The following is a 16,184-nucleotide window of genomic DNA, read 5'->3' as shown; positions in this document are numbered from 1 at the left end:
AGCTTGCTGCCTTCCTTAATCTTACAACAGTGCTCTGCACACAGTAAGCACTCAATAAGTACAAACTGATTGATCTTCTTGCTTTTCCTCACCTGATTTGTTCTCCACCCTCTCTTTCTCAAGAGCCCAATATATCAGATAGGGATTTGGAGGAAAAAAACACCTATATATATATACTAGACCTCACACCTGACTGAGCCAGCCAAAAAAGTACTTGGAGGGGCAGGAATAGTGCTCCAGGCCTACAAGTGACTTAATGAGAATGCTGGCAGGACCTGAAAAAACCCATGTGGGTGGGGCATGTAGGCACAGCTGTGGAAAGGAGCCTGAAACCTGCCAACACTCTTTCGAGTTGGTAGTCAGTGCTTGCTTTTTGCCCGAAGGTTGATGATTTCACAGCATTTTATAGGAGGACTGCAGGAATTACTTCAACAGACGAGAGGAAGTCGATCTGCTAGGGGTCTGAGCAAACGTATGGTTTGTCTTTTTTAAAAATTACCTGGTTGGCCCTAGGTCTACCCATCCCCAACAGCTGCCAAGAGGAAGTGGCCAAGCAGATCGTCTGAGCAAATTAGCAGCTTTCTTGTATTGCCTTATGCTGTCGAGTCGTCTCCGACTCATAGCGACACCATGGACATATCTCTCCCAGAATGCCCCGCTTCCATCTGCAATTGTTCTGGTAGTGGATCCATAGAGTTTTCTTACACCTGTAAAATGGCAGTTGAAGACTGAATGTTTCCAACTCTGTGGCATCTGACTACAGCGGGCTTTGGTTTCATGACTATTCACAATAAATAAAAATAGTTTTAATTGAAAAGCTATCCAGAGCTTTTTTTTTACTCTAGGGAGAATGTTTCAGTAATAAAAATTTTCCTAGAGACAACAGAATAACAAATTATACTCAGCAATTGTAAGAGGGTATATCGGGAAGACAAGAATCTGCTCTACCACTTTAGAAGAATCTTCATCAGGTGTGGAGCTAACATCTTGTATCCTCACTGAACAACTGTGTCTTCTCACTTTCCCTTCTATTGTCCATACTTTTTCCTTTTTCCCTCTGTGATTCACTTTTCCCACTTGCCTTATGAACTTATGTACATGTCTTTGTAGTCTGTTTCCTTCTACCTGTAATTAATTTTAGTGTTTATCTCCCCAGCTAGCTTGAAAGCTTCTAGAGGTCAGCCATCATGTCTACTAATTCTATTCTAGTCAACAATATGATTAGTACAGTGCCCTGCAGACTGTAGGTGCTTAATAAATATTACTGAGTGATTTGTTTTGGCCATTCTTTAGGCAAGCTATGCTCTAGGAGGCCCTGCTCTGTGTCCCATTCTGAACTCCTGAAAAATATACTTACATTATTAGCTAGAGGCCTGCATAATGCAGTAGAAACTGCTAAAAGTGATATTATCAAGGGTTTTGAAGGGTGATTTGAACATAGGCCTTTATTTTATGATAACATTCAAAGACCCATCTTTATCTTAAAATGCTTCTATCTTCAAACACCATCAGATGTGTTCAGTACTCCGCCCCCATATTCGAGAAAAGACTCTAGTCCATAATAATTACCTAATTTTAGTTTTTTGAGCTATTATTTCCCTGAAGTTATGAATGGTTCTTTGGGAACTGTGGTTTGAAATATGGTGTTTCCATAGTAACACTTCTCTAAGAGAAACTCAAAGTATCTGGTCAGAAGAAGGATGTTAAGAGTGAAATGTATGTATATATGGGCAGGTAATGTCTGCCCACTGTGGACTGTACTCTCCCAAATGCTTAGTACGGTGCTCTGCATATAGATGTGTTCAATAAACACCACTGATTGCTAAACAAAGCCTTCTTACTTATTTTCCTTCTGAATGCTAACATAACTCAGAGGAGTAAGCAGAAGGTCTGACACTTCCCTTTCTAGAACTCTGAATGTTTTAGCTTCTGGGACCCACCTAGAGATTTCTTTTCATAAATGAGAGAGCTCAAATTACTGTTGATTCAAAAGCAATTTAGTGTTGTACAGCAGGAGAACTTCAGACTTTCAAAATGGTTTCAGATGCATGCTGTTTGCTTTTACGTTTCTATTGGCATCCAGTTTCTTCTCTGACACCAAGTATCTTTGGAAAATAAGGGTCATTTCTTCAGTACATTAATGTTAATAATTCTTTTCACATTTATCTTCAATACTCAGCTTGAAGGGAGTACTTTATTTTTCTTTAAAATTCACTCATTATCACTGCCACGGACTCAATATGCCATTCTACAGGATGGGTTGGAGGATTGTTTCTTCACTCTGCAGGTAGAGGTAATAGATAACAATGGTAAAGAGATCTGAGGTAATGCCTAAGTTGGTGTATGATACAGCTATCTCCTGAACAAACTGATTAACTTTAGCAGCTTCCTTTTACTTATTTCTTTTGGTCACAAGGTCCCACCATTAGCCAAAAGAAGTTTTGCCCCTACAGAACCAAAGCAGACAGAAGCTAAAGTCACAGCATACCTTCCCAAAAGTCTGCAAAACAGATCAAATTAGTATCTCTATATGCTTAGTTCTCATTATTGTTAATAGAAAAAAAGAAACCTTTAAGCACTAAGAGATAACAGAATGAGAAGCAGCATAGCCTAGCGGGTAGTCAGGAGGACCTGAGTTCTAATACCGGCTCCGTCACTTGTCTGCTGTGTAACCTTAGGCATGTCACTTGACTTCTCTGGACTTCAGTTACCTCATCTGTAAAATGGGGATTAAGACTGTCAGCCCCAGGTGGGACAGTGTCTAACTTGATTAACTTGTATCTATCTCAGTGCTTAGTATCGTGCCAGGCACATGGGGAGTATTTAACAAATATTATAAAAAGAAAAATAATTTAGCAGTTACTTCCTGAAATAAACACTAAATTAGATTGACTTGACTTACCACTAACCAAAAAGTGATCCTAAAGATATAGCCTTCCAACTTCTTTCACATAAGCACTGGAATGATAAAATGGATCCCATATTTTTTAGGGAAGCAGTGTGGCTCAGTGGAAAGAGCCCAGGCTTGGGAGTCAGAGGTCACGGGTTCGAATCCTGGCTCTGCCACTTGTCAGCTTTGTGACTGTGGGCCAGTCACTTCACTTCTCTGGGCCTCATTTCCCTCATCTGTAAAATGGGGATTAACTGTGAGCCTCACGTGGGACAACCTGATTACCATGTATCTACCCCAGCGCTTAGAACAGTGCTCTGCACAAAGTAAGCGCTTAACAAATACCAACATTATTATTATTATTTTAACTTCACTATCCTATTTTCATGGTATGTCCACTAATATCTGAATGGTCGCCTCAGCTGAGAAGAAGAAATCTTTTAATGAAAAATCTGGAAAATGGGATTCCAGTACTCTTAACTTGGCATTAAAGTAGTTCTGGTAATAATAAAGTAGAGAAAAATAAAGGATAGAAAATGAAAAAGAAAGGTAACAAGTAAAAAATTAGCCTGGATATACATCACAGACTAATGGCAATTAGGCGCTTGCAGCTTTGATTATGATCATGCTTTAGACAGTACTACTTATAAAAATCTCAAAGGATTGGGGATTTGCTTATTTATTTTACATACAGTTCAACTTCATAACATTTGTACGGTATAGGAAGGAGATAGCTGCTGTAGTGGTCACTGTGGCTGCAAATGTGGCTATTAAACTCTGAACTATGAGGAGCCGGAGATTCTGCTCCTCTAGGCACAGTGCTCTACTGCCTTTTGGTTTAAATTCTGTGTATTTCTATGCTATTTTAGTGTTTTATTGTTTAATTTTTCCTTATGTTTCATCCCCACCTTATATTCTTAGGTTGAGAGTCTTGTGAGAGCCAGTGCCTAGTACACACTGGACCTCCTTCCTCCCTAGTGTGGAAACCCTTGATTTCCCCAGTCTTGCCTTTTGGTGGGCCCATTCATTCATTCAATTGTATTTATTGAGCACTTACTGTACTAAGCACACATCTATATACATGAGCCAGGGTGATATAATTAATCAAGCAACAATTATTGAGCACCAAGGATATGCACAACATTCAACAAAGCACTTGGGAGAGCATAAACTCATTGTGGGCAGAGAACACTGGTCCCCACGACGCAGTCGCACCGACCTGGCCCCCCATCCCACCCCACCATGGGCCGGACCCCTCTTTGTCCGACCCCCTTGAGCCTTCTTCAGATTCTAAGGGTGTCACCGCTGTCCCTTCAGTAGCAGAACTGGACAATATTATCATCACGTGAAGGCTTGGCAGAACACTCCCTTCACCATCCCGCCCCCCAGGAGTCCTGCATACCCTCCAAGTGCTCTGGTCCCAGACTATTCTTCAAAACACCAACGGCTCTTATCAGGGCCACCCACTGACTGACTCTGCCAAACCAATTCTCCCCTCAGCCACTCAGAGCACTCACTCCACCCCGGTTTGAAGCTCTCCCAGGCTCCACTTTCCCTCTTCCACCAGCATAGGCTCCTCTGGGAATATATGCCTACATGTCTGATGAGCACTTGTTGGTCCTGGCTCCCTCCCCCTGAGAAGTGACCGGCCATCACATCCCGGGAGATCCAGATGGCCGTGTTCCTGCTGCTGCTGGTGAGCTGGTCAAGCACACCGTGTCTAAGGACACTAAGACTGCCAAGTACACTAGTTCCAAGTACATTACTTTTTTAAAAATCTCACTCAAGTTGAAACCAAAGGCTCTTTTCAGAGCCACCCACATTTTCCTGAAGTGAGCTGTAGACACTTTTGCATTGTCCTATTATTGGCTTCAGAGCTTTCCATCACCTTGCCCCCTCTTACCTCACCTCCCTTCTCTCCTTCTATATCCCAATCCGCACACTCTGGTGCTAACCTTCTCAGTGGCCCTCGTTCTTACCCGTCCCACTGTTGACCCCTGGTCCACATCCTACCTCTGGCCTGGAACACCCTCCCTCCTCAAATCTGCCAATCACCCTCCCCCCCTTCAAAGCCCTACTGGAGGCTCACCTCCTCCAAGAGGCCTTCCCAAACTAAGTTCCCCCTTTCCTCAGATCCCCCTCCCTCCTGCATCACCTCAACTCGCTCTTTTGCTCTCCCCTCTTCTCTCCACTCCACAGCAATTGTGCATATAGGTACATATCTACAATTCTATTTATTTATATTGATGCCTGTTTACTTGTTTTGATGTCCGTCCCCCCCTTTCTAGACTGTAAGCCTGGTGAGGGCAGGGATTGTCTCCATTGCTGAATTGTACTTTCAAGTGCTTAGTACAGTGTTCTGCACAAAATACATGCTCAATAACTATGAATGAATGAATGAATGACAGGCCCTAAAATAAAATACCAAAAGGAAAAAGAAGGTAAAGGCGATATATACAAGAGTCAGTGCTTAAGCCCTGGGAAATGTAAGATATGTATATAAGTACTAAAAGCCTACTTTTTTCAACAAGCTTACCCTGATGAATTTGCCACCACCCTGAAGCATGGCATAGTGGATAGAGCACGGGCCTGGGAGTCAGAAGGTCATGGGTTCTAATCCCAGCACTGCCATTTGTCTGCTGTGTGACCTTGGGCAAATCACTTCTTTTGTCTATGCCTGAGTTTCCCCATCTACAAAATGAGGATTGAGATTGTGAGTCCCATGTGGGACAGGGACTGTGTCCAACCCGATTTGCTTATATCCACCCCAGCCCTTAGTACAGTGCCTGGCACATAGTAAACTCTTAAATACCATCATTATTATATCATTCCTTCAATCAATTTTACCCCTTATGAATTTATTTACATCTTCCTTGGCACTCTTGTATATGTCTGATCAATTTATTTATTATTCTGACCACGCTAGTTGACCACTCCCTCTCCCATCTGCATCGATTATGCACTCGGGTCTGGGCCTTTAAACATTTGATATCCAACCCTCCCTCAGCTCCACAAATGTGCATATTCTCGTATCCTGCCATTTCCCCTATGTGTAATTTGTTTTATTGTCTGTCCCCACTTCTAAACTGTAAGCTCCATGTGGGTAGGGACTGGGTCTACCAACTCTGTTTTATTATACTCTCCCACATGCCTACTACAGTGTTCTTCACACAGTAAATGCTTTATTGATCGTTTGATCTCGCTATAAATATGTTTATATTTCTCTCCCCCATTGTAGAGTCAGCTTCTTGTGGGTAAGGAACATGTCACTTTGTTATTCTGAACTCCCCATGTGCGCGGTACAGAGTGTAGCACCAGGTGGGTGTTACTACAGGAGGCTGAAAGGACTTCAGTGCATAATTGTACTGCTCTTCTCTCCCTCCCTTGATCAGCTAGGGGCTCCTACATTCCCTAAAAGTGGGCCTGTATCTTTCAACTCTCATTTTCCAGGTGAGGAAACTGAAGCATGTAGAAATTAAATGAGAGGCAACATGGCCCAGTGGCAAGAGCCCAGGCTTGGGAGTCAGAGGACGTGGATTCTAAACCCAGCTCCACCACTTGCCTGCTGTGTGACCCTGGGCAAATCATTTCACTTCTCTGGCCCTCGGTTACCTCATGTGTAGAATGGCAATGAAGACTGTGAGCCCCACGTGGGACAGGGACTGTCCAACCTGATTAACTTGCATCTACCCCAGTGCTTAGAACACTGTTTGGAACTTGGTCAGCGCTTCACAAGCGCCATTAAACGTTGGCCTTCTTGGGTTTGGCTCCTGGACTCAGCATGGAGAAAACCAGGGGTAGAACTAGGAATGGGTAGATGTCCTGGCTCTCAGCCCATGGTTCTCACTAATAGCCCAAATTACCACTGTTTAAAGGAAGGCTTTGACCCAAGTAAAAATGTGTCCTCTGAAGCCTTGACCATTAGGAATAGAAAACAACATTAGTGCCAGTTGATTAAGATTGTATTTTAAATGAACCAAACCAAAAAATAAAAAAATAAAAAAGTGACTTTCACCAGAGAAGAGGGGTGAGAACCTCTGGGCTGAAAAAACAAATATTTTACTAGAAGAAGTATGATTATTTCAGAATTATATTATAAACATGAGTTAATCTTTAATGTTTCCCCAACCTTCCAGGGGGGCAATAAAACCGCTTTTGTGAGCTACCAAGAGGCAGAGAAGAGCAGAGAAGGCAAGTATTTCCGGCACATAAAATTGTGCTTGTCCATTAGACCATGTCTTTCTAATACTAACTGTTCTAGGATTAGTAATTTACACTAGACCTTCCACAAAGTCACACTGCAAACGAAGTGAAGAGAAAAACTGTGAATAAACAACAATCAAGGATGCTTTGTTCAGTATTTAGAATACTTAACTGGTGTTTTTCTGACCTTAGGGCAGGACCTTCAGTTAATTCCCACTTGTAAAATGAAATTTTCTTCATGTTATAAGTGTTCATAATCACCACTCATCCAGACAGCCTCATCCAGCTGTTGATGGAGCTAGAGATATATTTCCACTATAAGTGATAATATGATTATATATGATTGAGAAATTTTCTATTTCTTTCATATGTCTTTTATTATTCTGACTTCCTCAGAATCAAATACATATGCTGTGGTCTGTTGTTGTAATCCTAATGTCAAGATGACAACATTTTACAGAATTTAAGTATTTCTTAAAGCCCCTACCAATCTTCTTGATAACTATCATTAGGACTTGATTCTAGCAGTTTTTGCCATGTCATTCAGCTTGACATGACTCAAAAATCTTAGGTTGGTTGGACTGGTGCAGGCCAAGAATTTTTGCTTTGAGATGGTGCCCTGTGAGTATCTTCTGAATGATCTCGGAATTCACCTGATTAGGGACTGCATTAAACATGATAAATATGACCACAAAAGTAATATATGTAAAAAGCAGAAAGGGAGAAAAACTGGAGTGTATTATCTGCCTATTCCAGGTATAAAACAGGTATTTTGCTTGTATTTTATTATAAGGTAAGAGCTGTAACACAAAGAAGTGAATATTCAGAATTTTATAGTAGGCAGGGACCTTGTCTACCAACTCTGTATTGTATTCTCCCTAGCACTTAGTACAGTGCTCTGCACCCAGTAAGTGTATGATAAACAGCGTGGCCTAGTGGATTGAGCACAGGCCTGGGAGTCAGAAGGACATAGTTTCTAATCCCAGCTCTGCCACCTGTCTGCTGGGTGACCTTGGGCAAGTCACTTCACTTTTCTGGGCCTCAGTTACCTCATCTGTAAAATGGGGATTAAGCCTGCGAGCCCAATGTGGGACAGGGACTGTGTCCAACTCAATTACCTTGTATCTACCACAGTGCTTACTTACATAGTAAGTGCTTAGCAAATACCACATTACATAGCATTGATGACGGTCTGTAAAATGACTGGCTATCCCTATGATTTTAATATATTTTTCCAATTTACCTCTTACCTGTGGACTATGTGATTTTTGAAGAAATTAGAAAATAAGCCATTGGTACCGTCACTAATTTTACATCTGTAACAAGTTGAACTTTTTATCATAATCCTTTAACTTTTAACATAACTTCATCCCTATTCAACACTATAAATTGTATCGAGGAAGGGATACTCAAACTCCAGAGATTTCTTTGCAGAACCCTCCCCTCCCCAGTTCCCAGTTACTTCTGAGAAGTATTTTTATTTTGCCCTGGCCCACCAATACTGTAGACAGGGTTAGGGGACATATCCTGGACCTATCAACTTAGGGTAGATGACGGACTTCAGGAAAGATAACGAGTTAGGACAACTAGTAGGGACTCTTGCTGTGGTGAGACTCTGTCTTTTTAAAACTATGTAGATCGTCCTTGAATAAAGATAAAAGGTCACTGCTATTCCTTGAGAATATCCCAGGCAACACTTGCAACAATATCAATGCACTCCATAGGCAATGAGTGAAATTGCATTTCATTTGGGTTCTTGAGTATGGCAGAAAGAGGGGGGCTTGAGCAATTCTTTTAAGACTGCCTGGTTTCCCCTCTCCAGACCAAACCCCTCAGGCACTGCTTTGTCATCTTCCCAGGAACCCCTTACTGTTCCCCCTCTTTGGCCCCAAGCTTGTTTCTGAGGCAATGGAGGCCTGCTCACTCTCTTCCTACTCTTCGTCCCGTGCTTCCTCCCACCCTCTTACCCAAGCTACAGTCACTGTGGGAACTAGCAGCCTGTACAAGGGAGAAGTACATTAGAAAAGTCAGAGACCCCCAGATCCAAGCAGGAGGGGGTGCTGCCCAGACCCAGAACTCTTACATGACTCGAACTGTAGGCCTGCGAATCCATTGGGCTGTGAGGAGAACTGCTCCCAGCCCGAGGGAAAATCAGTGCTGCTACAGGAAGGCATGTGAAGAGTCGGTGAGTTCATCAGAATAAGTACAAGTTTGGGAACAAAAATCATAATCTTGCATCGACAAGGGTTACCCTCACAAATCTCTCAGTAGAGTCGGTATCCTCTGATAACTGTCAATTAGTGCGGTGTGCATACATTTTACTAAGCACCCAGGAGAATATATTAGTTAAGAATACATTAATCATCGTATTTACTGGGCGCTTACTCTGTAGAGAGCACTGTACTAAGAGTTTGGGAGAGTACAAGTAACAGAATTGATAGATACGTTACCTGCCCACAGTGAGCTTACAGTCTAGAAGGAGAGACATGTAAATATGAAATAAATAAATTACGGATACGTATATAAGGGTCTTAGGGAGCAGTGAATAAAGGGTACAAATCCAAATGTGAGAGTTAGAGTTAGTTGGTAGACATGATCTAACTCTCACATTTGGATTTGGAGTTAACACTCTAGAGAGGGAGACAGACATCACAATAATTTACTCAGAGAAAGCAAATGAGTATAAATACATGTATAACTAACCTTAATAATTTAGGAAAATTGGAGATCATTGGAATAAATTCAATAGTATGAATCCTCCTGATTTCTGCACCATTTTAGTATTTTCCTTCCTTTCCCTTTCCTTTTGCTGGGAGCCCTATGTGGGACAGGAGCTGTATCTGATTGACTTAGCCTATATCTAGCCCAACACATAGAGAGTTTGGCATCTAGTAAGTTCTTAATAAATAACATAACTAATAATACCATAACTGACTTTCCTGAGGGTCTCTCCATTTGGGTACCATGTTTATGGCTTATCATTCCATTTAGATTATAAGTCAATGGCAAGATATCCCCAGATGAAGAACCATGTCTAAACATGTGTTTAAACATTCCCCCAGAGCATCTTGGGTGGTCAGTATGGTGAACTAATAATGATAACCACCTCCCAACTGCAATATGCTAAAGTATCTGGGATATTGCTGCCACTGCCTAGGGCTATTAGATTTCATTCCAATTAGTCTCTGAGTCAAAAGCACCTAGGAATCTATGATATCACATCATACAGCTGTAGCCAGGTAATTTGGTTTCCAGGGTTTATGAGTATCAGTAGATGATAATAATAATAATAATAATAATGTTTGTATTTGTTAAGTGCTTACTATGTGCAGAGCACTGTTCTAAGCACTGGGGTAGATACAGGGGTAATTAGTTTGTCCCACGTGAGGTTCACAGTTAATCCCCATTTTACAGATGAGGTAACTGAGGCACAGAGAAGTTAAGTGACTTGCCCACAGTCACCCAGCTGACAAGTGGCAGGGCCAGAATTCGAACCCATGACCATAATACAAAACATTATTATTTTTTTTAATGGAAAGCACAAAATGTTTTCAATGTGTTTTCAAATTTTGTCAGGATCTATTCACACGTCAAACATTAGTAAGTGCTGACAGAGTTATTATTGACATTTCTGAGCCTTAACCCTCTTCAGCATTCTATAATAAAATAATTCTAAATCTAAATGGTGGCTTAAGTCCCACCAGATGGGGCTAAAGTCCCCTACAAAGCAGCATGAGACTAAATTCCTCCATAGTATTGGTTTTAAGTTTCCTCTGACACCTCAACAATAAAATATTCAATGACTCCCTGCCTCCAGCCTCTCCCCTCTCTAGTCCACACTTTCCTCGGTTGCTTGGAACATTCTTCTAAAGGCTCGTTTTGTACACTCTCTTGACTTTGGCAATGTTTACTCATTTCAAACAGCAATAAGATACGCCATTAGCTCTCTCTTTCCCTATTCTCTCTCTTCTGCTACACCCCCGCTTGCATTCTGTGTTCCCCCCAAGCACACTTCCTCAATGGGCCTTGTTCTCAACTCTCCTGTTTCCAATCTCTGGTTTACACCTAATCTCCTGCTTGTAACTCCCTCCTCCACCAAATCTACCAGACCACAGACCTTCAAAGTCTTTCTGAAATCTCATCTTTTCCAAGTGGTTTTGACTGATTAATTTTCCTTTTTCTCAGGTTACATCTTCTTTACTATCACCTCAGCATATTTACACGGCTAATCTCATGTTCTACTTTTACATATAACTATTTACCCACTCCACTATTTGAGCACTTCTTCCTCTTATTTGTAACTGTTAGAGTGAAAGGTCCATGGCAGGGATCACATCTTTTTCTCCTACTGAACTCCCCAAGCACTTAGTATAATGTATGGCAAACAGTAGGTCCTCAGTAAGTACTATTGATTGGTTATTTCAAAGTACATTAAAAGTAACAAAAGTAAAGAATTTACCTCAATTTCCCAGTTCCTGTAACCCAATTTTATCCTTGTGGAAGTTAGGAGCCAGAGGTCAAAGGAACCGGAGGGGAGCAATAAAAAAATGGGCCCAGGTATCAGGCTAGTCAGGCAAGTCTCTATGAGTCCAGGTGCCAGGCTGCCTGGGCTTCGAGGAGAAAGAGCCTCAAGTAAAGCTGAGGCTGAAAACAGCAGATGCTGTCAAGGAAGGGTCTCTTTGGTGCCAGGTTCCAGTGCTTAGTACAGTGCCTGGCACAAAGTAAGTGCCTAACAAATCCCATCATTATTATTACCACTGTGCTGCAGATCCTCTGTGCAGCTTGGAGCATCTACCCCATTGGCATCCCTAAGCCAGACACCCTTAATCCATGTGGGTCTCGGAGATGAAATGATAATAATAGCGATAACTGTGGCTTTGGTTAAGTGCTTACTTTGTGCCAAGCACCATCCTAAACACTAGGATAGAGACGAGGTAATCAGGTCAGGCACACGTGTGGGTTCTTTCTCACAAAAGCGGTCATTAAAGAAGGCCATCTTTGACTCCAAAGGATAAATATGTACCAGGCCTCCTATAAACATTGGCAAATGCCCCTTGAAAAGTACACACAACCCTCCTATCAGCTCTACTGGGAATAAATTAAAGTTTATGTAGGTTTGGCCAGCACACTGTTGAAATAAATACCCCCATTTACCTGGCCAAAATGTTAAATGCCAATGGTGTGCATGCCCTCTTGATGGGTTGACCTATGGCAGTTGGCAGGTAGGGTGAGCTTGTCTTGGACACTAAGCACAGAATTGGTCTGAAACCAGAATGACTTTTCCCTTCTGGCTGCAGGAAACAAAGTGTTTCTTGAAAGTTCACCCTCAGAAAGACCCATGCTCAATTTCTTATTTGCTGTAATGAAAGAGCCCAGGTGGACCCTTTGCCAAAAAACCAAGGATTTAAGTTGCTCCAGGTTTCTTCCCTGTGCTGCATTTAAAAACCCCACAGGTCTCTTCAAGGAGAAGACTAGATTTCCTTCCCCACCTGAACTGGATTGATTCATAAGTACATACCAGGCAAACTCCAGGGTGTTGAAGCCTGATCTTCTTACTTTCTGTACCCCTTAAGCATGTTAATAATCACCCCACACCTAGCCCCCTAGCACTTATATACATATCCTTATACTTTGTTCCTTCCCCCGGATGTAATTTATTTTATTATCTGTCTCTCCAGGGCAAGGATCGTGTCTACCAACTCAATTGCATTGCTCTCTCTCAAGCGCAAAGAGCCACGCTCGCCACACAGTAGGCACTCAATAAGTACCACAGTCTGAAGAATAAAAATGAAGAAAAGGGTAGACAAGACCTAGAGTGGTCAAATTATGACTGAGCCAAATGGCTCTTTGGTGAAGTCTGGAATCCTTTAACTACTCTCCACAGCACTCTGCACACAGTAAGCTTTCAATAAATATGACTGACTGACTCACTGAAGCAAATTTTCTGATGCTGCTTCATCTGAAATATCTACTGATCAAAGTGATGGCAAACCTATCCATGAATATAAAGTGATTGGCAGTTGAATCCCAGAAGAAACTAACTGTTGATACAAAAAGATGATAAATTGGTTCAGCTCTGTCCACCTAAGCAGATTCCCTGGGTTCCAGAAGGGAAGGGATCAGACTTGGGCCATGGAGACTGAAGAGAGAACACTGAACAGATTTGAGATTACAGAGGATTGGTTTCAAATTTTATAAAGTAGGCAATTACAGTGTATACAGAATTCATTTTTGAATATTGAATTTGTTGCTGCCTCTACTGAAATTGATATATTAACAATGGCCAGCAGATGACTCCACAGGGCCACAAAACTGTTCCTGGCCTGACCAATGCAAACCAGTCACTGGAAATCTCACCGCTGTTTCCTGTTTTAACATTTCCAGGATGTGTACATGCACTTCATACTAACTGGGATGCTAAATAGAAAATGCTAACTTTATATGTTTGTAATAGACTTACCTATACACAAGTAGCGATAAAAATTTAATCTTTGAACATTTCTTTTGTATATTTCAACAGAAAAAGTTTGAATTTAATTTTTTTCCAAATCATCTCATTTGTATCAAAATTTCAAACTTATACTACATATTAAGTGCAAATTCTCTGCAATGAATTGTTACTTTGAGGTTTTACTTCCAAACACTGCACTGCAAGGTCAATTAGTCCAGAGTCACAGTGGAATTATTCATCCTTCTCCACCAATGAAATGTATGAACACAAAGTCCAGCAAAATCTTTGTGACAGGGACAAAATTTAAAGGCCTTATTACTCTTTGATATTTAATACTTTTTTCAAGTGATGAGCAAAGTTCATTGCAGAAAATGCAAAATGATTTTACTCTCAGTAGCACGTCTCAATAGTCAAGGTTTCCACAAGGAAGAAGGACCATTGTTGTAATTAATTCCCCAACACTCTTAAAATTTGCCTCATGTTCACCTTCTCAGGGACCGAATAATGGTATTTATTGAGTGCTTACTTTATGTAGAGCACCACACTGAGCACTTGGGAGAATAAACTACAATAGAATTGGTAGGCTCAATTCTGGACCTCAAGGAACTTAAAATCAGGTTGGGGAGACAGACATTAAAATAAATTACAGGCAGGGGAAGGGCAGAGTACAAGGATATGTACATAAGGGCTGTGGGGCTGGTTTGGGGTGATTATCAAAGTGCTTAAGGGTGATTTGGGGCTAGAGTGGAGAAAGAATCAAAGCACTTTAGGGGAAGAAACCCAAGTGCATAGACCACACAGAAGAGGAAGCAAGTGGTTGGTGATGTGAGGGTTTAGAGAGGGAAGGCCTCTTGGAATAAAGAGGGAGGGAGTTCCAGGCTGGAAAAGAATGAAAGGACCACACACTTCTTCAGTCCCTATAACTCAAGCAGCCCCCTCTCTTTTCTGGTGATGTTGTAAGGGACAATGAAATAATGGAGGGAGGGCAAATTGTTTTCCTCTTCCTTCCCTTCCTAAATGCACTAAGGTAGTAGATGGGTAGAGAATGGGCCAGGCAGCTCTCAGAGAAGAAGTGACCTGAGGCACTGCTAGGGCAGGGTTAGCAAGGGTGGCCCTTGAAGAACAACAATTCTCCCCTCTGGTTGTTAGGTGGGAACCTGGCTCCTCTGCAGGACAATAATTATGGTCATTTTGCATGACTTGAAACTACTCTCCATGGAAGTAGCCTGGTACAATTCTCCCAAGGCTGTAAGCTTCACAGTGCTGAGCACCTGAGAGGGAATAAGGTAAAAGTTCTCAATAGAAGTTATCTCAGGGACCAACTGCTTAACAATCTCACTCATTCCTTCATCTGCTCACTTACTTTTACACTGTAGCCCTCGGCTTGAGAATTAGTGTGGATTCTAGATTACAAGATTCTTAGAGGACAGAGCTCAGTTCTTGGCCCTCTTCTGTTCTCCATTTACACTCACTCCCTCGGTGAACTCATCCGCTCTCACGGCTTTGACTACCATCTCTACGCAGATGACACGCAGATCTACATCTCCGCCCCTGTCCTCTCCCCCTCCCTTCAGGCTCGCATCTCCTCCTGCCTCCGGGACGTCTCCACCTGGATGTCGGCCCGCCACCTAAAACTCAACATGAGCAAGACTGAGCTCCTCATCTTCCCTCTCAAGCCCGGTCCGCTCCCAGACTTCTCCATCACCGTGGATGGCACGACCATCCTTCCCGTCCCGCAGGCCCGCAATCTCGGTGTCATCCTTGACTCGTCCCTCTCGTTCACCCCACACATCCTATCCGTTACCAAGACCTGCCGGTTTCACCTCTACAATATCGCCAAGATCCGCCCTTTCCTCTCCACCCAACGGCTACCTTACTATTACGGGCTCTCGTTATATCCCGGCTAGACTACTGTGTCAGCCTTCTCTCTGACCTCCCTTCCTCCTCTCTCACCCCGCTCCGGTCTATTCTTCACTCCGCTGCCCGGCTCATCTTCCTGCAGAAACGATCTGGGCATGTCACTCCCCTTCTTAAACAACTCCAGTGGTTGCCTATCGACCTCCGCTCCAAACAAAAACTCCTCACTCTAGGCTTCAAGGCTCTCCATCACCTTGCCCCTTCCTACCTCTCCTCCCTTCTCTCTTTCTACCGCCCACCCCGCACGCTCCGCTCCTCTGCCGCCCACCTCCTCGCCGTCCCTCGGTCTCGCCTATCCCGCCGTTGACCCCTGGGTCACGTCCTCCCGCGGTCCTGGAACGCCCTCCCTCCTCACCTCCGCCAAACTGATTCTCTTTCCCTCTTCAAAACCTTACTTAAAAATCACCTCCTCCAAGAGGCCTTCCCAGACTGAGCTCCTCTTCCCCCTCTACTCCCTCTGCCATCCCCCCTTTACCTCTCCGCAGCTAAAGCCTCATTTTCCCCTTTTCCCTCTGCTCCTCCACCTCTCCCTTCCCATCCCCACAGCACTGTACTTGTCCGCTCAACTGTATATATTTTCGTTACCCTATTTATTTTGTTAATGAATTGTACATCGCCTTGATTCTATTTAGTTGCCATTGTTTTTACGAGATGTTCTTCCCCTTGACGCTGTTTAGTGCCATTGTTCTTGTCTATCCGTCTCCCCCGATTAGACTGTAAGCC

General features: G+C 42.7%; 1 long non-coding RNA gene and 1 other non-coding gene across 4 annotated transcripts in view; both read right to left on the bottom strand.

The window, feature by feature from the left end:
• Positions 1-1,978: 1,978 nt before the first annotated feature.
• The window catches only part of LOC103171203, a 59,510-nt gene continuing 45,304 nt past the window's right edge, over positions 1,979-16,184 (bottom strand). For 2 of the 3 annotated variants that reach the window (XR_486650.3, XR_486649.3), the window contains one exon: positions 1,979-2,281. This is a non-coding gene — a long non-coding RNA (uncharacterized LOC103171203). Of the gene's footprint in view, positions 2,282-7,280; positions 7,392-16,184 lie in introns of all 3 variants that reach the window. The other variant, XR_005660314.1, reaches the window with a different exon arrangement.
• LOC114814480 lies at positions 4,171-4,239 on the bottom strand. The gene has a single exon (XR_003762273.1). It is a non-coding gene; the product is annotated as a small nucleolar RNA SNORD38 (small nucleolar RNA).

The sequence above is a fragment of the Ornithorhynchus anatinus genome, chromosome 9 (assembly GCF_004115215.2).
Source record: "Ornithorhynchus anatinus isolate Pmale09 chromosome 9, mOrnAna1.pri.v4, whole genome shotgun sequence".
Lineage (NCBI taxonomy): Eukaryota > Metazoa > Chordata > Mammalia > Monotremata > Ornithorhynchidae > Ornithorhynchus > Ornithorhynchus anatinus.
The sequence above is the reverse complement of the archived record's forward strand: the minus strand, read 5'-3'. Positions and strand labels throughout refer to the sequence as shown.